The sequence below is a fragment of the Pituophis catenifer genome, unplaced genomic scaffold (assembly GCF_029215685.1).
Source record: "Pituophis catenifer annectens isolate HBS135680 unplaced genomic scaffold, rPitCat1.0.hap2 SCAF_2, whole genome shotgun sequence".
Classification (NCBI taxonomy): Eukaryota; Metazoa; Chordata; class Lepidosauria; order Squamata; family Colubridae; genus Pituophis; species Pituophis catenifer.
Window position 1 is genome coordinate 33,390,735 of NW_027256882.1, and position 9,845 is coordinate 33,400,579.

The window sequence follows — 9,845 nt, forward strand, 5'->3', positions numbered from 1 at the left end:
CTTTGGGTTCTGCCCAGACGGGAAACCGAAATGAATTGTTGTTATTCTTGCGGTCAGCCTCGCTGGCTTCTTAAAGGGGAAAAAAGTGGTTTATAAACAACAAACTGGAGAGAAGCAAACATTCGCAGGATGGATCAATTATGATTGGCCCAATCAGCTCGTCAAAGGGGGGGGGAGTTTTCAAAATCATCTTCTTCTTCTTCTTCTTCTTCTTCTTCTTCTTCTTCTTCTTCTTCTTCTTCTTCTTCTTCCTTCCTTCCTTCCTTCCTTCCTTCCTTCCCCTCCTCTTCCTTCTCCTTCATATCCCTCATTGGACGTTGCCGATCATGTTGGCGATCCTATTTTTATCAACAGCAGCACGAAAAAGTGCTGCTTTTTAAAATCTGGGGAGAAGCAAATATTTTTGGGACGGACCCCCCAATCAATTACTGATCCAAGTATCCTGCTAGAGGGAAAGATATTGAAAAATCCTGGGGAGAAAGAAACATCCATGGGGCTGATTCACCATCAATTATTATTCAGCCAGCCACTTGTTAAAGGGGAAAATGCTTTTTTTAAAAAATGGGAAGAATGAAACGTTTATGGGATGAAATGGAGTAAAGTTGGCATGGAAGAAACCCTTAATAAAACCTCAAAGCCAATGCTGCTATCAATGGGATGTCTCATAGATAAAGGAGAAATTATAATCCTTTACATAACTTCTAATATGAATATCTGGCAGAGGAAGACTTCCCTGGACTGTCCCTTTCCCAGCCAGCCAATCAGGAAATGGATCAGGAAAAGCTCTACAATTGGGCAAAGACTACCTTGTGGAATGTGGAATATGTAGAATGTGGAATGGGATCATTTGCTGGATGGAAATCTTCAAGTTTGACCAATGAGCTCCCTTAAGGCAAAAGATGGATAGAAAGAGCCATTAGGAGTCTCAGGCCAACCTAGGACAGGGGGACCCATGGGGGGCGGGAAGGGAATCTAGTGGGTGGAGAACATCTTATAGCCCCTTTGTTCAAGGGCCTTTGGGGGAGGCTTCCTTAGTCACAATGGGCTCCCCAAGGGGACATGGACACAACAGTATAATAAAATGACACTTTTTGCTGCTTTTTCCTTTCCCTAGATGCCTGGAGTTTGCCTGGAGGAAACCATTGAGAAAACTCAGATAGCCATAGGAATAATCTCTCCTTTGCCCCTGAAGGGATTATAACCCCCCCCCCCCCCAAATACAAATCACCTGGTCACAGGAACTCTCTGCCCTGCCCCTTGATCAGGTTATTTCCCAAAAAGAGAAACTGGGCAAAGGAAGTAGCTCTTGAGGCAGGAAGGAAAGAACCGGACAGACATGGGAAACAAAAGAAGGAACCCTCACCTCGCATTGCCTCAGGGTAGAAAAACATACAAAACCACAACTCAGGACCCCAAAGGCCACCTTGCAAGGCAGGAACTCTGAAGTCACTTTTGCTGTCACTGTACTGCCTTCCTGTAATAAAACCTGCATTTTGGTAGCTTGCTGTCTTCAAATCTTTCTTTGTCGGCTTCTGCCAGCTGGAACGAACCACAAAATTCTTCCAATGGAAAGAAGGAAGGAAGGAAGGAAGGAAGGAAGGAAGGAAGGAAGGAAGGAAGGAAGGAAGGAAGGAAGGAAGGAAGGAATCACTAATATGACTGAGGCTGCTATAGTACTACTAAACAAATTTAGGGCCTGGAAACTATAGAGACCTAATTTCCATAACATTCACATCTAAATCTCTTTTTGATATCCCATATTTATGTTGTAGGAAAACCTTCAACCTAGGAAGTTTAACATTTTATTATCTAGTGTGTTAAAGGGAAGTACTGTATAGCAAAATCCTATCTAATTTTTTAAGTCCGTATTCTTACTAGTAAAATCACTGAAAACACTTATATATTGCTGTAGCAACCTTTTTTTTACACTAATGGACACTCTTAGGTAACAATTCTGTTCCTAACTAATTGTTGTCCCCAATTCGGGTCTGAATCTGGTGCTGAGGCCAATGAAGGACGTCAGACACGAGATGCAGGTTTTGATTGCTTTTTATTGGGGTACCCCAAGGAAAAGGGCTCCTGGCCAAAATGCCAAGAGAGCCAATAACAAAAAATTAAGAAAGCTTTATACATTTTCACTAAATAAGAACACGGGAAAAGGCGGGATAGTAAGAAATATCATCTAATAAACATTTTAGTAATAATTCTACAATTTGTTCTATTGGACTCTCTAGCTGTCCCTATTCCTAAGCCTTGGCTAATGAATGCCCCAGGAGTTATCTAATGCACCTTTCATTTGCTGCCGGCCATCTCTATTCCTAACTTTTAGCTGAAGTCTGCAAGTTGCCTAACTGTTACTTGTATAAGCTTTCTAACTACCCAGAATTGTTACAAACTTTACACATGCATATTTCCTGTGGATAAGCAGTCTTTGTTCTTGCCAGACAGACTCCACAATTACAGGCTTCCTGACTTACTTTCAAGTGTGTGCCATGACCTGGTTTTATTTTACAGACAGCCCATCATCCCCCCCCTTTGAATCTGAAAACGATTTCATTTTCCATATTTACCCAACATCAATATCCCTGTACTGGAAGACCCCATAGCTTGCTTACAGGTGGAAAGGCAAAGCAGAAGGCATTGTAATGCACAACAGGTGATTTAGAGAACAATGACTATGCCTGCCAGGGTCATTATTCAGTTCTTAACCAGTTGGAATCAGGCAACCATCCTGTCAGTCAATGCCACCAGCCTTTCCATTCGTCCATGGGGGGGGGGGGGGTTGGGAGGAGTTGTAGCTATCTTTGTGATGTGTGCAGTTCGGCTGTGGAATTCCTCTGATTTGTCCAGAATCTGCACACAGCATTGTTGTCCAAGTAAGTGAGACAAACGTCCTTAGGATGCCATATATCTAGAGCCATCCTATTCTGAACTGAACTGTCATTCTCCGAATGGCTTCTTGATCTTCTGCTGCAGCAATAAAGAAACTCCCCAGTCTCATTAGCTAGGATTTCCTCCACTGCCTATATACAATTTATTTATTTATTTATTTATTTATTTATTTATTTATTTATTTATTTATTTATTTATTTATTTATTTATTGGTTCGATTTATATGCCACCCTTCTCCGGAGACTCAGGGCGGCTTACAATGCGTTAAGCAATAGCCTTCATACTTTTGTATATACCTGCTTAGTAGGGCTTTTGGCCCCCCCCAAGCGGTTTTCTTTTTTATACAAAGTCAGCTTATTGCCCCCACAATCCGGGTCCTCATTTTACCTACCTCGGAAGGATGGAAGGCTGAGTCAACCTTGAGCCTGGTGAGATTTAAACTTGCAGTAATTGCAGGCAGCTAGCAGCTAAGTGCTATTTAACAGCACTTTAGTCCACTGCGCCACCAAGGCTCCTGTAGCTGGCATTATTGAGAGTCCAGAGCCCACTGAACAAAGTAAAGGGTTGATAGTTCTTCAGGTACTTTCTGGATTGTTCAAGGTCCCTCTGGTTTCTAATCTTCCTTTCAGGTAAAGTGGGTATAATATAGGTGGGTGGGAGGAGCACAGTTATGTAAGGTCCCAAAATACACTTGAGTCACCAGAATGCCAAAGAGAGAGACTTGCAAAAAAAACAGATTTTATTTATGGCCAAAAACAAAATACTGGGTGGAACTATATCCAGAACATACAGATACAATGCATGCGAAGAGATAGCCACACCTTGGGGAAGGTATGGCGTCCTTTTATACCCTCAGAGACTTAGTCAGCTTAGTACCCAACTTGGGCCTCCCAATCCAGGCCCGTGCATTCCTTGGTGCCCTGCAAGGGGGAATAGAAACTTCCCAATTAGTAATCTTGAGCATTTCTTTGTTTACTCAATTGGCCACTTAGGCCCCCTGGCCCTGGAAAGTAGGAGTCTATCCAGATCAACATAAATTAAGACTTAAGACGTCATGGCGCTCCCATGTGACACCTCTCCTGCGCGAGCTGCACTGGCTCCCGGTGGTCTTCCGGGTGCGCTTCAAGGTTTTGGTTACCACCTTTAAAGCGCTCCATGGCTTAGGACCTGGTTATTTACGGGACCGCCTACTACCACCAATAGCCTCCCACCGGCCAGTACGCTCTCATAGAGAGGGACTCCTCCGGGTGCCGTCAGCCAAACAATGTCGGCTGGCGACCCCTAGGGGGAGAGCCTTCTCTGTGGGGGCACCTACCGTCTGGAATGAGCTCCCCCCAGAGATACGGAGGATCCCGGATCTGCGCACCTTCCGCCGCGCTGTGAAAACTCTTTTATTCCATCAAGCAGGCTTGGCCTAATCTCCTCCCTCTTTTAATATATAAATTTTAAATCTGTTCTTAAATTATTGCGGTGTTTTAATTTGTCTGAGCCAAAAAATGATTTAATTCGATTTTAACTGGTTTTTAAATTTTTGTATTTATGTATCTTATTGCTTGGCTGTTCACCGCCCTGAGTCCTTCGGGAGTAGGGCGGTATACAAATCAAATAAAACATAAAACAAACAAACAAGACTGAGGTGGAAATTATGCCTTGGAGATACGTACCATGCTCTTAGATGGCACAAGAAAAAACAGGGAGAAGATTGATATGGGTTCAGGTCAAATGGCAGGGACATATGTTTGACAAATACCAGATACATTACAGGCCTAATAACAGAATATGTTTGTTACAGGAGATACAAATATAAAGGCATAATATATGTGATACAAATACAAAGGCATATATGTATTACAGGAACCTAATGGTTACAGAATCTAGTATACCAGTATATCATATCCTAGTATTATTTATTATATCCTTATTATTGTTTCCCTTCAGTTACATAACAAATCATATGGTCTCATCCTGACAGTAGTTAAGTCTACTTGGCTTAATATCTTAGCCTTCACATACACACACCCCAATCAGCTAGTGGTAATAATTGGCTAACTCTCCTAATTCTAGTGTGGGGAGCTACAAATACCTTTTGGGGAAATTTCCTAGTTGAGAGAAGACCTATGGGAGATGGTAGTTCTCCTCTCACGCAACGATGGTTCCGGAGGCTTTTGTTTCCAGAACAATAACTTAAGTCCCAGTTCTTCTACTGAGGAAGTCACAGGCTGCGCAGTCCAAGAATCAGATGGTGGGTATTTCGTCACTCTGGAAGTGATCTGTCCAAGATGCCAGGCCTTCCACTTTTAGTGCCACATGGGTGGTCAGAAGCACTTGAAACGGTCCCTTCCACTTCTGATCCAAGGAGGTTGTTAATCCCCATGTCTTTACAAGCACCCAGTCTGCAGGCTGAAACGGATGTACTGGATGATCTAGTCCAAAGTATTGATTTTCGTGCAGATAACGGGAAAGAAAACTCATAACCCCAGCGAGTTGACTTACATATTGGTACAAGGTCACTTCGCCCACCAGTGGGATGGACCTCTCCTCTGCCTTTAGGGAGGGATGTGGTCGCCCAAAAAGGGCCTCAAAAGAGGCTCAAGCCCATTCGCTGTCGAGGTGCAATGTGAAGCCCTAACAACATGAGTGGCAAAGTTTGCAGTGAGGACAGGTGAGCCTCCTGGCATAAGTTGAGCTAGCTGTTGTTTTTTTTTTTTAAATCATTACCTTTTTCTGCCATAGGACTAGTTGCCAGGTGGTAGACTGAATAAAGCTTCCAAGTGATCTTTAACTGTTCACAGAAACCTTAGCTGTGAAATATGGGTCACAATCAAAGGATGTACTATTTGGCAGCCCAAACCCAGGAATGATTTCTTCCAGTAGGACGTTTACTCCTTCATGCTCTCTATTAGTCCTGCAAGCAAAAGCCTCAGGCCATCCTGTGAAGGTCCATGCTAGTCCCAAAACATACTTAAAAGCTTGCTTTCTAGGTAATTCAGTGAAGTCTATTTCCCAAATTGTCCCTGGGTAGTTGCCTTTAAGTTGGACTCCTAAGGGGTGGGTGCCTGGCTACTTTTGGATTATTTCTGGCATAGATCAGACAAACTGCTACAGCTTGGGAGGCTGTGGAATAGAGACCCTTGTCTACTACACAGCATGTCACTTAGTCTACCAGTCCCTTTGACCCCCCATTGTGTGCTGGCATGTATTTGTTATAAATGAGTCCTCTGAGGTGTATTTGGTAGAATAGGTCTGCCCTCTACCTTCCACCACCCATCCTTCCTCTCCCTGCCTCCAACTGATGTGGCCCATGTCCTACCCTTGGGAGTACAAGAGAGTGGAGAAGTGGGTAGGGAGAAATAGGAATGAGGTAGGCTGTTCATTCTAAGTGTGGTAGGGAGGCTTCCTTAGCAGCTCCATCTGCAGCCCAATTTCCTTTTGTGTAAAGGGGAATCTTAGAATGTCCCTTGACATGTAAGACTCCTACTTGTTTTGTTTGCCAAGCAGCCTCCAATAATTTTAAAATTTGTGGGCTATATTTAACGGTTGATTCTCTTGCATTTAATAATCCTCTTTCCTTCCATAAGGCTCCATGGGCACCCAAGGCTCCAAAGGTATATTTGCTATTAATGTTTGTCCCACAGCCAGCTGTAAGGCTCTATTTAGAGTGACCAGTTCAGCCAGTTGGGCAGAAATGTTTACTGGTAATGGGTTGACTTCTCCAACTTCCCATGCTGTCACCACTGCATTTCCTGCCTTTCTCTGGCCTTCTACCATAAAGCTACCAGCATTCACAGTCAGCATTTGGGATCGACTGATCACAAGACTACCCGTCTGCCAAGCCCCCGCCGGTAGGTCTTTGGACCTACCCTGTCCTGTAGGGACAGGGGGATAGAGAGGGACCCCTCGGACGGCCGAGAGGAATGGGCAGGTTCCTGGGGCCGGAGTATTGCCCTCTGCACCGGTGGCGGTGGAATGGCGGCCATGGCGGCTGGCCTGAGACCGTGGCAACCGGGATACAAGAATGTGCAGGAGGAGAAGAGGAGAAGCACTTGAGCAGGGGGCTAGACTAGAAGACCTCCAAGGCCCCTTCCAGTTCTATTCTGATTGATTGATTGATTGACTTCCAGAATTTGTGAGCCAGCTGGCTCAGGAGTTTTTGGAGCTGAAGTCTGCAAATTATAAAAAGGCCATAGGGAAAGATTTTGAAAACTCCCGGGGAGAAAGAAACATCCATTGTACAGATTGCCAAACAATTATTATTGATCCAACCAGCTTGTTAAAGGGGAAAATGTTTTTTTAAAAAATAGGAAGAAGGAAACATTTATGGGACCAGAGGGAGTTAACTTGGATTGAAAGAGACAGTAAGAAGCCCTTGATAAAAGCCCAAAACTAATCCTGCAATTGATGGGTTGTCTCAGAGATAAAGGGGACATTAAACTCTTTTCAGTCACTTTTAATTGGAATATCCTGCAGAGAAAGAACTGCCTGGACTGCCCCCTTCCCAGCCATCCAATCAGGAAACGGATCAGGAAAAGCTCTAAAACTGGGCAAAAGTCAACATAAAGAGGCAGCCTAGATCACTCATTGGAAGGAAGACACTGAAGACTATCTTGTAGATGTAGAATATGGAATATGTAGAATGTGGAATAGGATCATTTGGTGAATGGAAATCTTCACGTTTGACCAATGAAATGCCTCTTAAAGCAAAAGGTGGATAGAAAGAGGCATTAGGAGTCTCAGGCCAACTTAGGACAGGGGGACCCATGGGGAGAGGTGGGGGGATCTGGTGGGCGGAGAACATCTTATACACCTTTGCCCTTTGTTCAAGGGCTTTTTGGGGAGGCTTCTTTAATCACAAAAGGGTCTCTGAGGGGACATACAGAGTCCCAAGCCCCCTCCTTGATCTTGCCTTTCTGTTGGTGGCACCTCGTTTATGGAATGACCTCCCCAGAGTCCCTTAATTGGCACCCACAGTGGCCTCAGTTTGGCACCAGGTGAAGACCTTTCGAAGGAAGGAAGGAAGGAAGGAAGGAAGGAAGGAAGGAAGGAAGGAAGGAAGGAAGGAAGGAAGCAAGGAAGCAAGGAAGGAAGGAAGGAAGGAAGGAAGGAACCATGAATATGACTGCAACTACAGTACTACTACTAAACAGGTTTAGGGCTGGGACCTAATTTACAGAACATTCACATCTAAATCTCTTTTAAATATTCCCCAAAAGTGGGGAGATGCAACGCAGAAACAACCCTAGAGGGAGTCAACAAAGACCTAAGGGAGGGAAGCCCCACCCCTTATTTACATATAGGGAAAAGGCGGAGCTGGCTGCCATCTTGAGTTTGTTGACATGCCTTGGGATACCTTGGCCGTAATCCCCATCCCTTTTGATAGTCTGTTGGGCTAGATCAGTGGCTCCCAATTTGACATATGTGAAGTCAAATAATAAGCATTTTAACATTTCTCATTTTTAATGTATATAGACATTAAAAAGTGATTTATGAGAGTGTTTCACACTTATGACCATTGCAGCATCCTCATGATTACTTGATCAAAATTCAGTCGCTTGGCTATTGACTCATATTTATGACGGTTGAAGGGTCCCCGAGTCGTGTGATAGATTCCCCTTGCCTTCTTTTCCAACCATCCAGGCGCCTTCCCCTGGTACAGTCCATTCCTTGTGGCTGCCACTCCACTCAGCTCCCTCACATGGTTGGGTGGGGGTCAGATGGCTATTCAGCCAGTTCTTGCTCTCTCTCCTCTCTCCCCCGCCCTTCTCCTGCTTGCTGGTCTCTCCTGCCACTGCCTCTGCTCCTCCCGTGATTCCCCTGCCTGCCTCCCTTTCTCTCCATCTCCTTCCTCCTCCTCCTTTCTCAACCTTTCCTCACACACTTTTCCCTCCTTTTCCCCCCACTCCTTTCTCTCCCTTTCCTCAACCCATCCTCATGTGTCGCCTCCCCCCACCTCACTTGGTGGGGTGGAGGCCAGGTGAGCCAGGAGGCCCCACTTCCCTTCTCTCCCTTCTCCCTCAGGTTTGCCCCCAAAGAGACCCACCTATCCCTCTCGCCCTCTCTCTCTATCCACTGCTCCCCTCATTTTTCCTGCCTAAACCTCCTCCTTTTCATTCCCTTCTTCCCCCGTGATAGTTAAAATGGGGTAAAGCTCACTTAACAGCTGACTCACTTGGGAGCAGAAATTTGGGGCTCAATTGTAAGTCCAGGACTACCTGTATTAGGTATGTTCATTAGGATTCCTCATTTGCTCCTTTGCCAACAGCAGCTTGTCAATCTTCAGTTCTTTAGATGCTTTGAGGGGTTCCAGAGATCTGCTGTCAGCATTCAAAGTCACCATATCAATTAAGTTTCACTCCCCTTATTTATTTTTATCTCGCCTTTATTATTTTTACAAATAACTCAAGGTGGCAAACATATCCAACCCATCTTCCTCCTCCTATACCTGTGAGGCTATAAAGCTTATATCGAGTGTAATACTTGCTGAAGCCCTGCTAGGGTTCCTTGGATTATGACAAGTATGTGTTAACAGGAAACTGGAGGAAAATAAAAGGGGGAAGGAAAGAAAAAAAGAAGGGGATGATTATAGAATATATGGAGTTATGGACACCTACACAATCATTGATTGCAACTAACATGAAACAAACAAGCATGATCCATAAATGGGATGAAGAGCTGTGACAGACATATTAAATAATGATTGACAGGCTTAGCTGTAAGGTATCTTTAATACTGATACACCTGAACACATGATGCTAAAGCCTATAAAGATCCTAGGACACTTCATTTTTTTTTTCATCCAGACAAATAGAAACGATGATCAGGTTATTCCTTTATAAGGACTGATTGACTGACCAGGGTGGCATAGAACAATAAAGGAAGCTGAAGTAGCAAAAAGCTAAGGAATCTCTGCTTTAAAGGCTTTCGGAGATCCCTGCTTGGCAAATAGGGAGATTTGT